Consider the following 20492-nt stretch of genomic DNA (forward strand, 5'->3'; position numbering starts at 1 on the left):
CTCATCAGTATATATTTCTCTAACCTTTTCTAAAATGATCCAGGACCATTTGCAAGAATGGCAGTGCACTGAGAAAGAAAAATATTATACTGACTACTCAGGCATAATTGACCCTGGCTCTAAACTTCTGGTAATTACCACAGACACAAAATGTCATCAATAAAAGGAGAGACTTGACTATCAGAATATTAATAATGTTTAGATTGATTTATATCACAGTAGGACCTCACAGTTCCTAAACCCACTGTGTGGTTAATTCCTGTGACAGAATTCCTAAATGGAATAGACATATACCATTGGCAAAATAGTACTAATGTTAGCATTAAAGAAGACAAGAGAGAGAGAGAAAACTGTTAAAAGAGTGTATGATAAAATTATGGCCCCAAACTTCCTGAACCTGAAACAATAAATGATTTCCAGGTACAGGAAGCACAGAGCAACCCAAACAAGAATGAAAAGAGACCGCACAAAGGCGTAGCAGAATTAAACTGACAAATATTAAAGATAGAGAATTTTAAAGGCAACAAGAATAAAACTAAAAGTTATATACATGGGAATAACAATAAGGTTGTCTGGTGATTATTCAGCAGAAATTACTGGCCAGAAGAGAGGGGCATGATATATTTAAAGTGCTAAAAGGGAAAATATACTGATATTCTATCCTGCAATATTACCATTCAGAAATTAAGGATAGATGAAGAACTTCTCAGATGAGCAAGAAAATTAAGAGTTCATCAAATCTAAACAAAGCCTGAAAGAAATGTCAAATGTTCTTCTCTAAGTAGAAAAGAAAATGCTACAACAAGAAATAAGAATTTAAATGAAAGGAAAAATGCAACTAGTAAAGGCAAACATACAATGAATGCCAAGGGCTAACCACTTAAATAAAATAAGAATATTAAAAGATAAAATGTAAAGTCAACTTTAACTATAATAAGCAGATATGTGTTTATAATAAAGAGATAAGGGAAAGACATGAGGATGTAAAATATGATATCAAAAAAACAAAACGAGGAAATAATGTAAAAAATGTAGATATTTTAGAATGTGCTAGATGTTTTTTTTTTAAATTACTCAATGTATTTATTACATATATAGTTGTAAAATGATCGTCACCAACCAATTATAGAGCATTTCCATTGCAAAACTCCAATGCATCTCCCCACCCCCCAAACTGTCTCCTTTGTAAACCATAAGTCTTTCAAAGTCTGCGAGTCATTCACTAAATGTTCTGCAAAGAAGTTCGTTGTTTCCTTTTTTCAGATTCCACATTCAGTGAGAGCATTTGATGTTAGTGTCTCCTTGTCTGACTGACTTAGCATGAAAATTTCTAGGTCAATCCATGTTGCTAAAAATGCCATTATTTCTTTCCTTTTAATGGCTGAATAATATTCCATGGTATATATGTACCACTTCTTCTTGATCCACTCCTCTGTCGATGGCCATTTAGGTTGTTTCCATGTCTTGGCTATTGAAAAGAGTGCTTCAATGAACATCAGAGTACATGTGTGTTTCTGAGTCATGGTTTTCTCTGGATCGATGCCCAGGAGTGGGATTGCTGGATCAAATGGTAGTTCTATTTTTAGTTTTCTGAGGCATATCCATACTGTTTTCCACAGTGGTTGCACCAGTTTACAATCCCACCAACAGTGTACTAGGGTTCCTTTTTCTCCACACCCTCTCCATCACTTATTGTTTGTAGACTTTTTGATGATGGCCATTCTGGCCTTAGTTTTGATTTGCATTTCTCTAATGATGAGTGATGTTGAGCATCTTTCCATGTGTTTTTTGGCCACCTGTATGTCCTCTTTGGAGAATTGTCTGTATAGATCATCTGCCCATTTTTTAATGGGGTTGTTTATGTTTTTTTGGTATTGAGCCATAGGAAGTGTTTATAAATTTTGGAGATTAATCCCGTGTCAGTCAATTCATTTGCAAAGATTTTCTCCCATTCTGTGGGTTGTCTTTTTTGTTTTGTTTTGTTTAGACTTTCCTTTGTTGTGCAGAAACTTTTAATTAGGTCCCATTTGTTTATTTTTGTTTTTACCATCATTACTCTAAGAGGTGCATCTGAGAAGATGTTGCTGTTGTTTATGTCAGAGAGTGTTTGGCCTATGTTTTCTTTCCCCTAAGAGTTTAAGAGTGTCTGGTCTTATATCTAGGTCTTTAATCCATTTCAAGTTTATTTTTGTGTGTGGTGTTAGGGAGTGTTCTAATTTCGTTCTTTTCCATGTGGCTGTCCAGTTTTCCCAGCACCACTTATTGAGTGGACTATCTTTTCTCCATTGTATAGTCTTGCCTCCTTTGTCATAGATTAGTTGGCTATAGGTGCATGGGCTTTAATTCTGGGCATTCTCTCCTGTTCCACTGATTTCTGTTTCTGTCTTTGTGCCAGTACCATATGGTTTTGATGATTGTTGCTTTGTAGTATAGACTGACGTCTGGGAGCCTGATTCCTCCAGCTCCATTTTTCTTTTTCAGGATGTCTTTGGCTAGTCTGGGTCTATTGTGCTTCCAAACAAATTTTAGGATATTTTGTTTGAGTTGTGTGAAAAATGCCCTTGGTAATTTGATAGGGAGTGCCCCCCCTTGTGGCTGAAGTTGTTGTTGGGGCTGCTGTAGGCTTCCTGATGCGAGGGACTGATGTCTAGAAACATACAGTATTCTAAGTCTGAATCAAGGGGAAATTTATAAGTGGAAAAACTTATAACTAGTAGTAAAATTTAATCAGTAATCTAAAACTCCCAGCAAATCAAATTCTGGGGCAGCATTGCTTCATAGGAGAATTCAACCAAACATATAAAGAAGATCTAATACCTATCCTTTTCAAACTATTCCAAAAAATCAAAGAATAGGGAAAATCACCAAATCATCCTACAAGACCATTCTTACCTTGATAGAAAAACCAATGGCACTACAAATAAAAGAAAATTATAGGTCAATATCTCTGATAAATACAGATGCAAAAATCCTCAACAATATACTAACAAACCCAATTCAACAATAATAAAAAAGGATCATACACCACAATCAAGTTAGATTTATTCCAGGAATGCAATAACAGTGCAATATCCACAAGTCACTTAATGTGACACACCACATTTAAAAAAAGGATAAAAATCACATTATCATTTCAATAGATACAGAAAACACATTTGACTAAATTCGTTATCCATTCATGATAAAAATTTTATTAAAGTTCTTGTAGAGGAAACATATTTCCACATAATAAAGACTATGTGTGATAAACCCAGAGATAATGGTGTGATCAATGATGAAAATCTGAAAAATTTTTCTTCTGAAATCATAACAAGGATGCCCACTCTCTCCATTTTTATTCAATACCATATTGAAAGACCTAGCCTTAGCATCAGACAAGAAACATAAATAAAAGTCATCCAAATAGGAAGGAAAGAATTGAAACTGTCAATATTCATAGATCACTTAATAGTAAATATAGAAAACAACAAAATCATCATTAAAAAGTATCAGAATTAATGACAATTCAATGCTTCAAGATACAATAGTAAATATACAGAAATATGTTGCTTTTCTATACACTATAAATGAAATAGAAATGAAAAGTAAGTAATCAATACCATTTAAAATGGTAAAACAAGAGATTCATAGGAATGCATTTAACCAGGGGAGGCCAAACGCCTATACTCTAAAAACTATAAAACACTGATGAGGAAATTGAAGATGATGCAAAAGTAGAAAGTTATCCTATGTTCATGGACTGGGAATTTTAATGTTGAAACACTGTCCATACTACCCTAAACAATCTACAGATTTAATACATCTCCTATCAAAATACCCTTTAAATTTTTCACAGAATTAGAACAAATGATCCTAAAGTTTATACAGAACAACAAAGTTCCTTAATAGCCAAAGCAATCTTCAGATAAAGGAAGAAAGATGGAAGTATCATGCTCCCTGACTTCAGACTATACTAAAAAGCTGTATTAATCAAAGCACTATGATACTGGCAAAAAAAAAATGAACACGTAGATCAATAAAACAGTAATAAATCTACATATCTATATCAATTAATTTATGATAAAGGAAGCAAGAATACAAAAAGGGAAAAAGAGAGTCTGTTCAATAAGTGATGTTAGGAAAACAGGATAGATACATGTAAATAATGAAATTAGAATATTTTCTCACACCATATACAAAAAATAAACTCAAAATGAATTAAAGATCTAAATAGTTTGGAAGTATTTAGGGGAAGGTGGGTGGGCTTGGACCACAGGTACATAGTGAAAGTTTTGTATTATAGTAATCCTGTATCCATTTTGGTACTCTATAGCTAGGATTGAATATATTTAATTAAATGTGAGGATATTGTTCAGTCTGAAACTTCCATTGCCCCCATCCATTCTCATTTTTTAAATGATTTATATTTTTTCCATTATAGTTGGTTTATAGTGTTCTGTAAATTTTCTACTGTACAGCAAAGGGACACAATCACACATACATATATACATTCTTTTTCTCATATTATCTTTCATCATCCTCCATCACAAATGACTAGATATAGTTCCCAGGGCTGTACATCAGGATCTCGTTGCTTATCCATTCTAAATGCAATAGTTTGATTTATTAACCCCAGATTCCCAGTCCATCCCACTCTCCCCCCATTCTGTTCTCCAAGTCTATGAGTTTATTTTCTGTGGAAAGTTGTATTTGTGCCATATATTAGATTTCAGATATAAGTGATAGCATATGTTATTTGTCTTTCTCTTTCTCACTTACTTCATTTAGCATGAGGGTCTCTAGTTCCATCCATGCTGCTTCAAAAGGTATTATTTTGTTCTTTTTAATGGCTGAGTAGTATTCTCTTGTGTATATATACTACATCTACACAATCCATTCATCTGTTGTTGGATATATTAGGTTGTTTCCAAGTCTTGGCTATTGTGAATAGTGCTGCAATGAACATATAAGGGTATTTATCTTTTTCAAGGAGCATGTATCTTTTTCAATGAAAGTTTTGCCTGGACATATGCCCCCAAAATGTGATTGCTGGGTCTTATTGTAGTTCTATATTTAGTTTTCTGAGGTACCTTCATACTGTTTTCCATAGTGATTGTACCAATTTACATTCATATCAACAGTGTAGGAGGGTTCCCTTTTCTCCACACCCTCTCCAGCATTTGTTATTTGTGGTCTCAGTAATGAAATCCATTTTGACTGGTGTGAGGTGGCACCTCATACAAGTTTTGATTTCTGGGAAATTCCTAATCAGCTATCCTCATTTGGCTTGTGTAGTAGAAGATATATCTCAGAGAACTATTTCATCATATGGTAAATCTAATTGTAGTTGCTATTTAAGATGTTCTTCATTCTAAAATTTCTTCACTGGAGCAGATCAAAACAGTCTTATCATATGTTACAGTTTTGATGAATGTTTTTGTCTTCCTACCTCTTATTAGTGACCACCCAGAACTATTAGCTTTCTTTTGTCATGGCCACGAATACACCTTCCCTATCCTATTTCAGGGCAATAGCAACTTTTCAACTCACTGTCATAACCTAGGCTGCAGGAATTTCGATTATTTCTACATTTCACAGACCATCCTACTCCTCCACTTCACTGATGATATGTGATGTTTTCACCTGGTGAGCAACAGGTAGTAACTATTCAGTAGGACATATGTCTATCAGAAGGTGGTAAATAAATTATATAAAACTTAAAAGGCTGCTACCTCAGGAGAATTTTCTAAAGTACAATAGTCTAGGGTATGTCAAGATATATTCTCCCAAGATAAAGAAAAGTTGCTGTATCTGGTCCTTCCTACAATGGAGAAAGAAGCTCAATGTCTCTGTCTCATGGGCACCTTAGGGTTATACAGATAACGGATATCTCATGTATGGAGCAACTTGAAAGGCTGTAATTTTGAGGGGGGCCCAGGGGAATATTCAGGCTTCAGCCATAGGACACAGAAGATCTAATTAAAAAAATATTTGTGGCAGACAGAAATGTTTTATGAAATTTTAATGGAAGGTCCTGTCATAGCTCAGCAGGTTAAGAATCTGACAAGTGTCCATGAGGATTCAGGTTGAATCCCTGGCCTTGCTCAGTGGGTTAAGGATCCAGCATTGCTATGAGCTGTGGAATAGGTCACAGATATGGCTCTGGTCTGTCCAGCAGCTGCAGCCCCTATTCAACACCCAGACTGGAAATTTCCACATGCCACAAGTGCGGCCCTAAAAAGATCTTTTTTTTTTTTTTTTTTTTTTTTTTAAATCACGACCCTATGAATAAATCACTGTACAGATATTTAGGATTTTGGAGTGTGCCATGCCATCCTCTTCAACTCTATTTTTGAGAAATTTATAGCTTGATTTTGGGTCCCAGGAGAGCCTGAATTGTCATCATGAGTCACCAGGTAATATATGAACTGATTTGTCTATCATGAATAAGGTGTTTTCTGACACATTAAGCCATGAATTTGGGTGTTCAGAGCTTCATTTCATTATCAAGTGGAAGCAGTATATACAAGATCAAGTTAAGCAAGTCCTGAAGGTACAAGTGAGTTACGTCTGCAGGTGATACATAGTCTCATGGTGCTTATTTTTTTTTTTTCTGTATTTTCTCCTTTCTTTCAACCCACACTTATATACTGATGGCAGGTTACCTTGAAACAACATACTGAAGATGAATATTTCTGGATTTCACTTATAGATAGTTCTGAATGATACACTAGCACTAACTGAAATGACTTATGTCTAGGTTTAGAAAAACATTAGAAAATTGGTCTGCATAGGTGGTATACAGATGTATGTCTCCACATTGGCATAGAGTGAGAATATATATGTGCCCCATGTCAATGGTCAGCAAAAATCATTCTTGACACAGAAGAATCCTAATAATCAAGTGGTCAATATCACTTGTTCTATAGGGGTTCATCAGCCTATTTCATCAGTTACCCTAATATTACCCAATAGATACATGAATGAAATGGTTATGAGTTCAGCAAACTGGATCTCTAGTCACTAAATCCAACCTGGTCAGAGTCATCGCAAGTGCCATGTCTGCCAACAGCAGGAGCCAACACTTGGCTTCATTATGGCATTATTCCCTCAGAGGATCATCCAGTTATTTGTAACAGCAAGTTATAGGCAAATTGATTATGCCAAATCACTTCCATAGTTGAAGTGGAAGTGCTTGAAAAATGGAATAGATATTCTGAATAGGCATTTGTTTGCCCTTTCCAAAAATGCTTCTTCAAAAGCCACCATCCATGAACTTTTAGATGCCTTATTCACTATGATGGCAATTCATAGAGCATTGCTTTTGAGGTGGGAATGAATTTTGTAGGAAGTAAAATATAGGCTTGGTCCACGCTTAATGGAATTTACTGATATTATCATGTTCTCCATTACCCTGAGCAGCAGACCTGATAGATAGTGTAAATGGTTTTTTGAATACTCAGTTTTAGCACCAACACTCTGTAGGCTGGAATAACTTCCTCCAGGCTATGATACATGCTCTGAATCAGTAATTAACTCCTGATTCATTATAGTGCTGTTATTTCCAAAGCTAGTATTCCCAGATCCATGAATGAAGTATTCAAAATGAGAGTAGTTTTACTCACAACTATATTTAACAGTATACTAGTTAAATTTTTGCTTCTGTTTCTATGAATTTACATTCACTTGATTGAGAGCTCTCCCATGTTCCATATCCAGTACTTCTATAATGCCAGATGTATTTGACTTCTCTTGTGAGGGGTTGCTTAGTTTTATATATTTTTTTCCAGTAATTCCTGATTTATTTCCAGCATTTTCAGAGAACATGTTGTTTTAGGGAATAGAATATTCCAAACTAATTCTTTAGCCTATCTTCTTGGGCATGAAGCTTAAGGAATACAAAAACCAAGGAAAGAATGATATCATATCTTGAGATTCCTCTTTTATTTCCTGTACCCTGCTCTGTTGAATGACCATGAAATCGGGGCTTAAAATTTGGCACTATCCATGACAAGGCATAGAGAATATCACCATATATCCCTCACACTGGCCATCATTTATGCCAAAGGGCTCTCCTTTCCTTTCTCCAACAAAGCTATAGATACTTCACTACTTTTTGTTTGAGATACTAAGTGATTACATTTTGTTTGAACTTGTGTCCTCCCTTTCCAGGTTGAGAGAGAGGAAAAAAAACCTCCTTCTCTTCCTTTTCTTAATTTTTCAAGACAGCTGGACTATTGCCTAGTCATATTGCCAAATCACACCCCTAATATATGCAAGAGATGACAAAGCCCCATCCTTGTTGCTTTTTAGTGCACATAAGCATATGGAATCTAAAAGTGCCAGACCCAGCTTTGTACTCCAGGAATGTGTGGGAGGGCTTATAGCACTTACAGTGTGAAAAGAATGGTGAGGTGAGTAAAATTCATAAAACATAAGTATAAAATACATTTCTTAAATTGCACTAGGTATCTTGCTATTTAAAGGTAATTCATTATTTTTTAGAAATTGTTTTGTAAGGCTTTCTTTAAAAAAATCCAGTGTATATTATTATTACCAATGCTTTTTTACTGCCAATATCTTCTATACCCATATGAATCTCAAGAAATTAGGGTGTAGTTAAGTACTATTTATTCAATGAGGATTTTCATTTAACTTTGAAAGCTGAAAAATAGAGACTATAACTAAAATGAGATTTTATTTTCCACTTTAAATAAAATGCTAATTTTTTAATGCCCTAATTAGTGAACTATGCACCAGAGAATAATTATTAGATTTGCTCAGACACATTTTCACATTGTAATCTCTTATGTTGTTAGAAGCATTAAACTGTGCCTGTTTTTTTCAGCACCTGTTAACACTCATTCTCAGAATATCAACTCTCTCAATATTTGAAGTCAATGAGAGCTCTAGTTAATGGGGCACATATATTCCTTAGAGGTTGCACCTCATCTGGTCTTAAAAATAAATTTAGGAGTTCCCGTCGTGGCGCAGTGGTTAACGAATCCAACTAGGAACCATGAGGTTGCGGGTTCAGTCCCTGCCCTTGCTCAGTGGGTTAACGATCCGGCGTTGCCGTGAGCTGTGGTGTAGGTTGCAGACGCGGCTCGGATCCCGCCTTGCTGTGGCTCTGGCGTAGGCCGGTGGCTACAGCTCCGATTAGACCCCTAGCTTGGGAACCTCCATATGCCGCAGAAGCGGCCCAAAGAAATAGCAAAAAAAAAAAAAAATTAAAGACATTGTCATCATTCCAAGTATTAAGCAAGTTTTTATTAAAACTAATGTTCCTATCCACTGAATCAGACAAAAGCACTGAGCCTGAGGGAGGAAACAAAGCCCCAATCAATCAAAATAGGAAAACTTTCCAGATGAAAATACTTTCAGGCCTTTTTAAAAATATGCATTTATATGTAAAGGGATATAAATGGATATACGAGGATAATATTTACTTGCAAAAATGACAGTGAAATTCTGTGTTAAGTTTTTTGCCATTTATCATTGTTTATTTATTCATTGTAGTGAAACATCTATTACTTTCCAGTATACATTTTTATCTCTCCTGCTAATAACTCTGATTTTCTTCCAGGAAATACTCCTTCTCCTTCAGGTCTTGCTTTAAGTGACAGTCTTTCTCCAGCTCCAGAATGAAACAAATTGACAAAGATCTCAGCCAACTAATCTGTTATGTTCCTACGGTGGCTTAATTGCTCAGGGATGGTCACATGAATCCAAGATCAAAGAGATGAAATGATGCTTTTTCTGCTTCTATTGGGATAAACTTTTTTTTTTCCCCTATTGAATATAAACCTTAGAGGATTAGGACTACTACTGTGGCAGTCATTTTGCAAACACATGAAGAATGGAACCAAGCTTAAGGTATCATATCCAGAGAAAAAGAGGGGAAGAAAATGAATTTTGGTACCATTATTTGAGTCATCTGAGCCTTACATGAACATAAACATTTATACATATCCCTGGACTGCTTAGTTGTTTGATATAATAAGTCCTCCTCTAGCTCCTTTTTTAGCTTAAGTTATTATCAACAGCAGAAATAATTCTGTTACATCCATCAAATTTAATGACACTGCTCTTGTCCCTGGGGATGAAGAGGGATATGAAATGTCATTTCTAACTTTAAGGAACGCAGTCTTTGAGGGAACACACATGCACATATTATCCTGATATTTGAGAGTTATTCATGGAGTGGTATAGAAGTATAAATTGAGGAGGAAGCAGGTCAGAACAGTGATCTCTGGAACAGTTATATTTGCCCAGAAAAGTGATACTTGAATTAATTCTTCAGGAAAATGAACATTTAAATATTTAAATAAAATTGTCCTACCTAAGACTCAGTTCCTGCAAAAGCCAACTCTGACACAAGAATTTAGGCAAAGATAATTTATTTGCAAGATAATTCCATGAAGCTAAAATGAGTGAATGGGGAAAAATGAGAAAGAAATGGGAGAAAAGCCAATAAAGAATCAATTACTATAGGCAACTGAGACCAGTCCCAAGGAGGTCTGAGAATTTATCTACAACTCCCATTCCTTCCTGGTTGAGGATTAGGCCCAGGAACTTGATCACTGCAGTTCTTGATCAAGTGGAGCACACTGCTATGGTACTGGAGAAAATGCACACGGAGAATAAAAGAGGAAATACGCTGTTGGTAGGCTAGGAACCAGCTACAAGCAAACTGAAGTATACCTAAAAGTTATGGGTTAGGATATCAGGGTCCTTTTGCTACAATTCCCATTTTCTGTGGGAAGACTTACCCCTTTCAATTATTTCTGTGAATTCCCAGACACATATTTTCAAGATTTGGGCTGGTTCTGAGTTTCTAGTGAATTATCTCATTGTAGCTGTTTTTTTCCTTCTGCTTTCTGCCAACCCCATGTGGAACTCAGCCATTTATATTCAATTTCTTCTGAAAACTTAAAGAATACATTTTTGCAGGGTGTGCTTTGATGGATACATGTGTGCGGTGCAAGCTTTAGATGATGAGGTTATTGAGAGAGTTTTTTTAATGACCAGAGTAAGCTTAGGAAATGTGCAATAGTTTAGTTAGGTTTGAACTCAAATGGTGCATGGACTCAGAAACCAAGTGAAATGAGTTGCAAAGGTAGGTTAAGTAGGAGTCACAGCTTTAATGTTATGACAAGGAATATAGACTTTACCCTGGAAACATGCCATGTTCAGATTAGCAGTTAAGAAAGACCATACTCTACCTTCCCTGTGGAGTTGGGACTTGAAAAGAGCAACCATGGTATGGGACATCATCATGTATCTTTACTACAAAAAAAAGAAAAATTATGCCATTTCTAAATTAACATGGTGACAATAGTGGTGTAGAGAATGGTAAGTTTAGATGACATTTTAAAAATACAAAGGATAGGGCTGGATGATGAATAGGATACAAATAAGTTGCCCTGAATACTCAGGAGAGATTATCAATTTTTGGGCATGCATAATATTCTCTCGTCCCTTATTTTTTTTATTTCTATTCTCTCAAATAAAAAAGGTATTATGCTCTATATAGTGTTTTATAGCCTATGATATTATAAATATCTTAATGATAGTTAAACATGGAATAAAACATTTGTTTAAATAACTGATAGTGTTTTATTGTACAAATATAGAATAATATATTTATTATTGACATTTAGATTATTTACTGTCGTTAAAAACCATACAGTTAAATATCTTTGGAGTTCCAATCATGACTCAGTAGAAACAAATCTGACTAGCAGCCATGAGGACTCAGGTTTGATCCCTGGCCTTGCTCGGTGGATAAAGGATCTGGTGTTGCCATGAGCTGTGGTGTAGGTTTCAGACGTGGCTCAGATCCTGAGTTGCTGTGGCTGTGGCGTAGGCCAACAGCTACAGCTCCACTTCAACCCCTAGCCTGTGAACCTCCATATGCTATGGGTATGGCTCTAAAAAGACAAACATTTATGTTCTTTGTTATTTCTAGATATTTCTAGAAAAGGAATTGCTGCATTTTTAAGGCTTTTGATAAATACGGCCAATTTGTTCTCCAGAAAGCCTATGTACCAAAATATTCACAAAATCACTCAACTTTTGACTTAAAGTGTTATGGAAATTCTATTCTGTGAAAGAAGCTTTCAGAATAAGGCAAGTTCTAGTGCTATAAATTTAAATGTTTTGATGACTATTTTTATTTTTGCTTAATTTCTATGCAGATATTTGGGGCACTTAAGGATTTTTATGGTTGTGGTAAGGAAAACTGTCCATTTCAGTCTTATATATACTTGGTCTTCCTTTTGGAAAAATAGAAAATATTCTAAAAAATCAACTTCAAAATTTATTTGTGTAATACGTATTAATCAATAGATAATTAGTAAATTTGTTTATATGCCTATTCATTAACTCAATAAATATTCATTGAAAGCTTATACTTAACCTAGATAATGTGAATAAACCCCTTCCCCAAATTTGGTAGTTTAGATTCATCCAGTGATCATGATGACAACAATGATCATCATAACAAGACCTAACATGTATATGGTGCTTCCTATGGGTCAAGCACTATTTTTCAGCAACCCATGAAAAAATATTATTATCTTCATGAAGCATACAGAAAAAAGTAAGACATTTCAATGAAAAATAGTGTGTGTTAAGATGCCATAAGTCACAGGGTGCAGTTGGAGTATACTGAAGTGCTCTCAATTGGTTTTGCAAGGGTGCGTCTTAGCAAAGTCTTCCTGAAAGTCATTATCTAAATTGAGACTCTAAAGATGAAGATAAGTTAGCTTATGTGCTCTCAAAGCTTTAATTTTTAAATAACACTTCGGAAGTTCATATATACTTTAAATAGTGTCCACCATGAAGGAATGTTGCCTTTTCTTGTGGCATAAGTTAGGTAGAATTGTTCTTGAGACTCCTTTCTCAGAGGTTTTTATTCATTATTTCTACTCCAATTTTATATTCACCCCCTGGCTTCTGCATTCTGTCCCCATCATTCTGCTAAAAAGGTGTAAGTTAATGTTACAATGACTTTCTAATTGAAAAATACAATGTTAACTTTTTAATCATTGTATTATTTGGTATCCTTGAGAAAATTCAAACCTTTCAATATTCCTGCCTATTTAGAGGTCTCTACTATTTAATTATCCACCCAGAAATCTGGAAACCATCCCATAATACTTATTTTCCCTCACCCATTTCATCTATGAACTTTTTCTTGCCTTTTTACCTTGCCTTTACATACCTACCATTCCCACTGGACAAACATATGGACACTATTTGGTATAATTTCTAAACCAATCTCATTTGGCTATCACTAGTTCCAAGCCTTTCTTACCAATAAGGTTTAGAACTAAGACTGATACTCAAGATTTGTGCCACATTACACAAATGATGTATTTCCATATTGTTTTGAAAAGCTTTACTGTAGTTGTATTTGGAAACTGGTCAATCAGAGATAAAATGCTTATTCAAGTCTCATTAACTCCTCCTATATTGATTCATCTGGTTGATTCACTGGCTTATATGAACACTTGAGTAGGAGTTCTTTCCCCAGCACACCAATATCATCTATTTAACTTGGGGATAGTTAAACCGTGGAAGGATTAGTCTCTTCATACAAAAATTTTGGGTTAATAATGACACCTATTTAATAAGATTGTTTTGAGGATTAAATGAGCCAATGCATATAAAACAACTAGTTTAGTGTCAAGTATAATGTAATTCCTCGAACTACATATTATTATTATTATTACAATTGTTATTATTATTACTACTGCCACTACTCTATTTGCATGAGATCCCTGTTCTGAACCTCACTTTTCATGTCCTCCTAAGACTGTAGTCTTTGCATAACCTCTGCTTAAGCCAGTATGAGAAAAACTTCTGGAAATATGGTGGCAGACTGTTTAACTCTTTAGTTGGATCCATTACTGCTTTGTCATACCTGAGGGTTAAACATCTAGACTGACTGAAACATTTCTGAACCTGTAATGCCCTTGTTATATTTTGGTCTCACTTAGAGCTCATGCTCAGAGTCCACATTCCTCACCTTGGTTAATTTATTTTTTCTAGTGTCCATTTGTATTTTCTTTCTCAAGGGATGATGTCTCCACTAGAATATAAGATGATTTTGGAGGACAGAGAAGCAGACTGTTTCTTCTATATGGAGGAAACAAGGAAGGATTCATGGAGTGGTCATATTTAACATGGTTCATAAAAACTGGAGAGAAAGTATTTCTACCATTTTAAGGATGGGTAGCAGAATGAATAAAATGATGATGGCAACAAAAATGAGATGACAGCCTATGGCCCTGATTTCTTATTTCTAAGGTTCAATTATACTTAAGCATGTCTATGCCTACTGAAATTTATGCTATTGGAGTAGGACTTGTCTGCTGCCTACTTATCACCTGATTCCAAACTACATTGAGCTCAGAGATAAGATTAAAACCTGTCCAGCTTCACTAAGCTCTTGTGACTGTGTATTGACCCAAACAAAGGAGTACTGAAACTTGGAAATATGCCCTTCATTCTTATTGGCTAAGTATGTTATAATTTTTCTGCTCAATTTTTGCATGAACATATGGGTGCATGTATGTATATTTTTCAATGAAAGTTTTCTCTGGATATATGCCCAGGAGTGGGATTGCTGGATCAAATGGTGGTTCTATATTTAGTTTTCTGAGGTACCTCCATACTGTTTTCCATAGTGGCTGTACTGATTTACATTCCCTCTCCAGCATCTATTATTTGTAGACTTATCAGTGATAGATAGCCATTCTGACCAGTGTAGGGTGCTGCTTCATTGCAGTTTTGATTTGCATATCTCTAACAATTAGTGATGTTGAGCATTTTTTTTCAAGTGCCTGTTGGCTATACATATGTCTTCTTTGGATAAATGTCTGTTTAGGTCTTCTACCCATTTTTCAATTGGGTTGTTTGTGGGGTTTTTTTGCTGTTGAGTTGAATGAGTTATTTGCATATTTTGGAGATTAAGTCTTTGTTGGTTGCATCATTTGAAAATATTTTCTCCCATTCCCTATGTTGTCTTTTTTTTTCATGGTTCTCTTTGCTGTGCAAAAACATGCCAATATGATTAGGTCGTATTGCTTTATTTTTGTTTTTATTTCTATTGCCTTGGGAGACTCACCTAAGAAAACATTTGTAAGGTTGATATCAGAGAATATTTTGCTTATATTCTCTTCTAGGAGTTTTATGGTGGCTTGTATTATGTTTAAGTCTTTAAGCCATTTCGAGTTTATTTTTGTGCATGGCACTAGGGTTTGTTTTATTTTCATTGATTTACATGAGGCTTTCCAGTTTTCCAAGCACCACTTCCTTAATAGACTGTATTTTACCCATGTTGTACCCTTGCCTCCTTTGTCAAAGATTAGTTAACCATTGACGTCTGGGTTTATTTCTGGGTTCTGTATTCTGTTCCATTGCTCTGTATATCTGTATTTGTACCAATACCACACTGTCTCGATTACTGTAGCTTTGTAATACAGTCTGAAGTGTGGGGAGTTATACCTCCTGCTTGTTTTTTTTTTTTTTTTTTCTACTCCCTCAGGATTTCTTTGGCAATTCTGGATTTTTATTGTTCCACATAAATTTTGGGGTTGTTTCTTCTAGTTCTGTGAAAAACATCATGGGTAATTTGATAGGGATTTCATTGAATCTGCAGATTGCTTTGACCATTTTTACGATTTTCAGTCTTCTCACCCAGGAGCATGAAATATCTTTCCATTTCTTTGAATCCTCTTTAATTTCCTTGATTAATGTTTTATAGTACTCAGCATATAAGTCTTTCACCTCCTTGGTCAGGTTTATCCCTGGATATTTAATTTTTGGGAGTATTTTAAAAGGTATTATATTTTTATGTTCCTTTGCTTATTCTTCATCATTTGTATACAGAAATGCAACTGATTTCTGAATGTTAATCCTGTATGCTACTACTTTGCTGAATTTGTCTATCTTTTTGGGTAGTTTCTGTGTGGAGTCATTAAGGTTTTCTATATATAGTATCATGTACCTACTCGCTTCCAATTTGGGTACCTTTTATTTATTTATTTTTTGTTTGATTGCTGTGGCTAGGACTTCCAATACTATGTTGAAAGAGGGCATCCTTGTTTCAGATTTTAGTGGGAAGGCTTTCAGCTTTTCTGTATTGAATATTATATTGGCTGTGCGTTTGTCATAAACAGCTTTGATCATGTTTAGGTGTGTACCCTATATACCCACTTTTGTAAGAGTTTTTGTTCATTTCAAATTGGTTAAAAAATCAAAATAATTTGATTTCATGACATGAAAACTACTGGAATTCAAATTTTCAGGGTTTAAATAAAGTTTTATTGGAATGCAGTTTCGTTAATATTTCCATGTTGTCTACTTGTTTTCACGTAACAATGGGAAAGTTGAATAGTTGTGATAGAGAAAGTATGGTATGCAAAATCAAAAATATTTACTGTCTGGTTCTGAATTTACAGAGCAAGTGTGATAACTTCTGTATTGGGTCTTTAGTTTCCTTCATAAGATACATGCTTAGGCATTTCATGAATACTATCTTCTCAGTTCTCATTAAAAAAAGACTTGACTTTTAACAGTATAAAGCCTATTTTATTTATTTATTTATTTTATTAAAGTATTGTTGATTTACAGGTTTGTGCCAATTTTTGCTCTACAGCATATTGACCCAGTCACATGCTCTTTTTCTTGTGCTATCTTCCATCATGTTCTATTCCAAGAGATTGGATATAGGGTCCCTGTGATGTACTGTAGAACCTCATTGCCTACCCATTCCAGTTAAACACTACTGAACATACAAGTAAGAATGTAGCCATGCTGTAAGAAAGTTCAGTTGTACATTTTTTCAAAGCCTCCTCCTCATCTACTACATGCTATACAGGAATAAAAACTTTCTCTAATTAAAAAAAAAAATAGTCAGAATGGAATAAGTGTCCTCATACATTGCCTGCATAGGAATACACTGTGTTACAGGCTGGTTGCTGTGGATGGAGGTGGTACATTGATCACTTAACAGTTGTTACTCAGCATCTAAAAAGAAATCCTTGGAGGTTTGCTTTTTGGAGCAGTAATATTTATCCTGAAAATCTCAAGTCAATTTTAATCTTTGACTTAGCACTAAGATTTTAATTTCTGAATGATTGAATAAGTCACCTTGTGTCCATTCTCTGATTTAAACATAACTGAATCAGATTTGTTCTTTTAAACTGGGTGAAACAAAGTAAAATGATTAGAAATAAGAACAAAGGCATAAAATAGGACATAATGCATATCTTTCCACTAAGGAAGTAGATTTATGTATCCGTCTTCTTCATTGGACTGAGGTTACTTCTAAGAACCTTTTAATTCAGTTCTGACTCTCCAATGCCTTATAAAGCATCTGGTGAGTAAGTAAAATAAGTGAATAAAAAAGAAGAAAAAATATAAAAAGAGACACTTTTTTTTACAAAGAGAATAATTGAATATATAAATCAACATATGAGCAAGAGTGTTGACATGTTTCCATCTTAAAAAAAGTGAAATTTTCTTTCTCTTTTGATATTGCTTATTACTTTGAGACTGTTAGTTCAAATCAAGTTTACAATGTATTTTCTTCAACTTTCTATTTTATTTTGACTTGAATTGCTTTCTGCTGAAGTCTATTCTTCTAAAACCATTTGGGTAGATAAGAGATGCTGTCATATTTACTAAATATCTAATTACCCTATTCTAAGAGTTTTCTGGAAAACAAATGTTGCTGTGAAAATCATTGTTGTTTGGGCTGTTGTACATTTAAACAATCTATGAATAATCTATGCAAATACAAATGGCAAGGTAATTACAGAAAGTATTTTTTGAGAGCTACTATGTGCCAAATATTTCCAGAGTCTTATTGTATTTAATTCTCAAAGCAGTCCTGAAAGGTGCTTTACAGATTAGGACACTCATATAGAAAGAAAATAAGACCTTTCCCAAAGAAGGGAAAAAAAAATCATAGGTTTAATTCTACAGCCCAGATGCCTATTATGAGACGTTTTTATGGCTGGCATTCTTGACCTGATTCGATGACAGAGCTCCAGGGGATTAATTTAAAGATTAAGACCTTAGTCTTTAGGAAGAAAGTGTTTCTGAATATTTTGTATTTTCCCCTTCACCCTCACACTGCAGTGATGATTAATGAGATAAGAGGAAGAACTTGCCACTGTGACTGGTGGCTCACACAGACAAATATTTGCTTCTATCCTGAATATGAAGGAAAGTCTCTAGAGTAATCAGATCAACATTGGCAATGAATGAAGAAAAGTTTCAAGCTTCAAATTCATTGTGATTTCCTAGCCAGAGGGGCTAGGAAGGTATTAGCATTTTAGAGAAAACTAGTTTACATAAAACCAAAGAAAAATAATACTTCAAAAAAGGGAGAAAATGGAGTTCCCATCATGGAGCAGCAGAAATGGATCCGACTAGTAACCTTGAAGTTGCAGGTTCAATCTCTGGCCTCGCTCAGTGGGTTAAGGATCTGGCATTGCCGTGAGCTGTGGTGTAGGTTGCAGATGCAGCTCGGTTCTGGTGTTGCTGTGGCTGTGACATAGGCCAGCCGCTGTAGCTCTGATTAGACCCCCTAGCCTCGGAATATCCAAATACTACAGGTGTAGCCCTAAAAAGCAAAAAAAAAAAAAAAAAAAGGAAGCATTACATATCAACAATACAAGTCATGTTTTGACACCACTATGATAAGCATTACTTACAAAATGCTGAATTCACTTTAAAAACTACTGAAACTTCCACCATATTTTAAAACAAACCAAACTGAGTGAAAGTAACAGAGCTATTTGGTCTAGTTCATTTTCATTGCAACATTTGGGTCAATAGCACTGATCTAAGAGCCCTTATTTATTTTCACATGCAGAAAAATACAAAGAAATATTAAATGGCATGCTGCTATGCAATAGCTAGTTTCTAGAACAATAAAAGGCAATTCTACTTAATTACAATCGTATAGGTTGCTATCAATAAAGTTATAATATGACTTACTAATTTTCTGGTAAGAGCAACTTACTTGGAATTTTTTTTTTTTCTGCCAAGTATTTTCAGATATGGAAATATTCCAAATAGTAAAAGCAAACAGCAGACATAAAATATATACTTCACTTTAAAATTAGAAAAAAATGGAGTTCCCGTCGTGGTGCAGTGGTTAACGAATCTGACTAGGAACCATGAGGTTGCGGGTTCGATCCCTGCCCTTCCTCAGTAGGTTAACGATCTGGCGTTGCCGTGAGCTGTGGTGTAGGTCGCAAACGCGGCGCGGATCCTGCGTTGCTGTGGCTCTGGTGTAGGCTGGCGGCAACAGCTCCGATTAGACCCCTACCTGGGAACCTCCATATGCCGCAGGAGTGGCCCAAGAAATGGCAAAAAGACAAAAAAAAATAGAAAAAATTATACAATTACTCTAGATAGATTTAATATTCCTATTTTTTCTTTAAAAGATTATACTCATTGTGTAGACTGATTATGAATCCCCAATAAATGTATAAATCTCTCTTTCTGTGTGGATGTGTATATGTGTTTGTGGTGGAGAATATAGTCTATCTGATTTTCTGTTGCTAGTAGTATACATTACTTCTTTTATTACAGACAAAGCAAGGTTTATCATTCAGGAGAGCAAGAAACTTCCAAACCAACCACATAGCGAGTAATTTGAGAATAAGCTGTATTTTAAAAAATGGATGTTCTAATTGGAGAGATAATGGCCTATCATTATAAGACAAACATCTCAGGGCCTTGGTGTTGAACTCTACACCCAAATTCAAGGCATGCCTCATTGTAATTCCTTCTGGAAGAAAGATGTCCAGGAGCCATCTTCCTGTTGTTGAAGGATAATGGGAAATGGACAGTTTTTTGGCCATGAGCCACTATCATTTAAATAATTGGTGGTTTATTTGGGAAAAAACTCAGATATATTTGAATTCCAAGGTTTAAATAATCTATTGGATTACAAAGGGTAGACATTAAAGGTAGAAAATTGAAGAATTCACCATTTTGAAATTTGATAGGTGTATAAAAATTCTATTCAACTACTAGAAAATGGTACCCTCTCACTTTCACCAATGTCTCTGTCTCAAATAAATTATTCATGTCATTTTATGAAGGCTGATGGATTCCCATAAATTCATACTTAAAAAATAATGAGTTCCTTCCTGGAAGTAAATATATGCAGACTTCCATCCCAGAGTCCTATGAATATAAATGTACACTTTAAAAATGAATTTTATGGTATGCAAATTATATCTCAATTTAAAAAAATAAGCAAATAAGTATAATAAAAATGTGAGATTTTTTTTAATAGACATGCTCTTATGGGCTGAATTGTGCCCTTCAAAATTCATATGTCGAAGTCCTGCCACCTAATACTTCAGAATGTAACTGTATGTGGAGATAGGGTCTCTAAAAAGGTGGCTAAGGTAAAACGAGGTCATATTGACAGGCCTAAATTCAGTGTAACTTGTATCTTTAAAAAAAAGAAGAGA

The sequence above is a fragment of the Phacochoerus africanus genome, chromosome 6 (assembly GCF_016906955.1).
Source record: "Phacochoerus africanus isolate WHEZ1 chromosome 6, ROS_Pafr_v1, whole genome shotgun sequence".
Classification (NCBI taxonomy): Eukaryota; Metazoa; Chordata; class Mammalia; order Artiodactyla; family Suidae; genus Phacochoerus; species Phacochoerus africanus.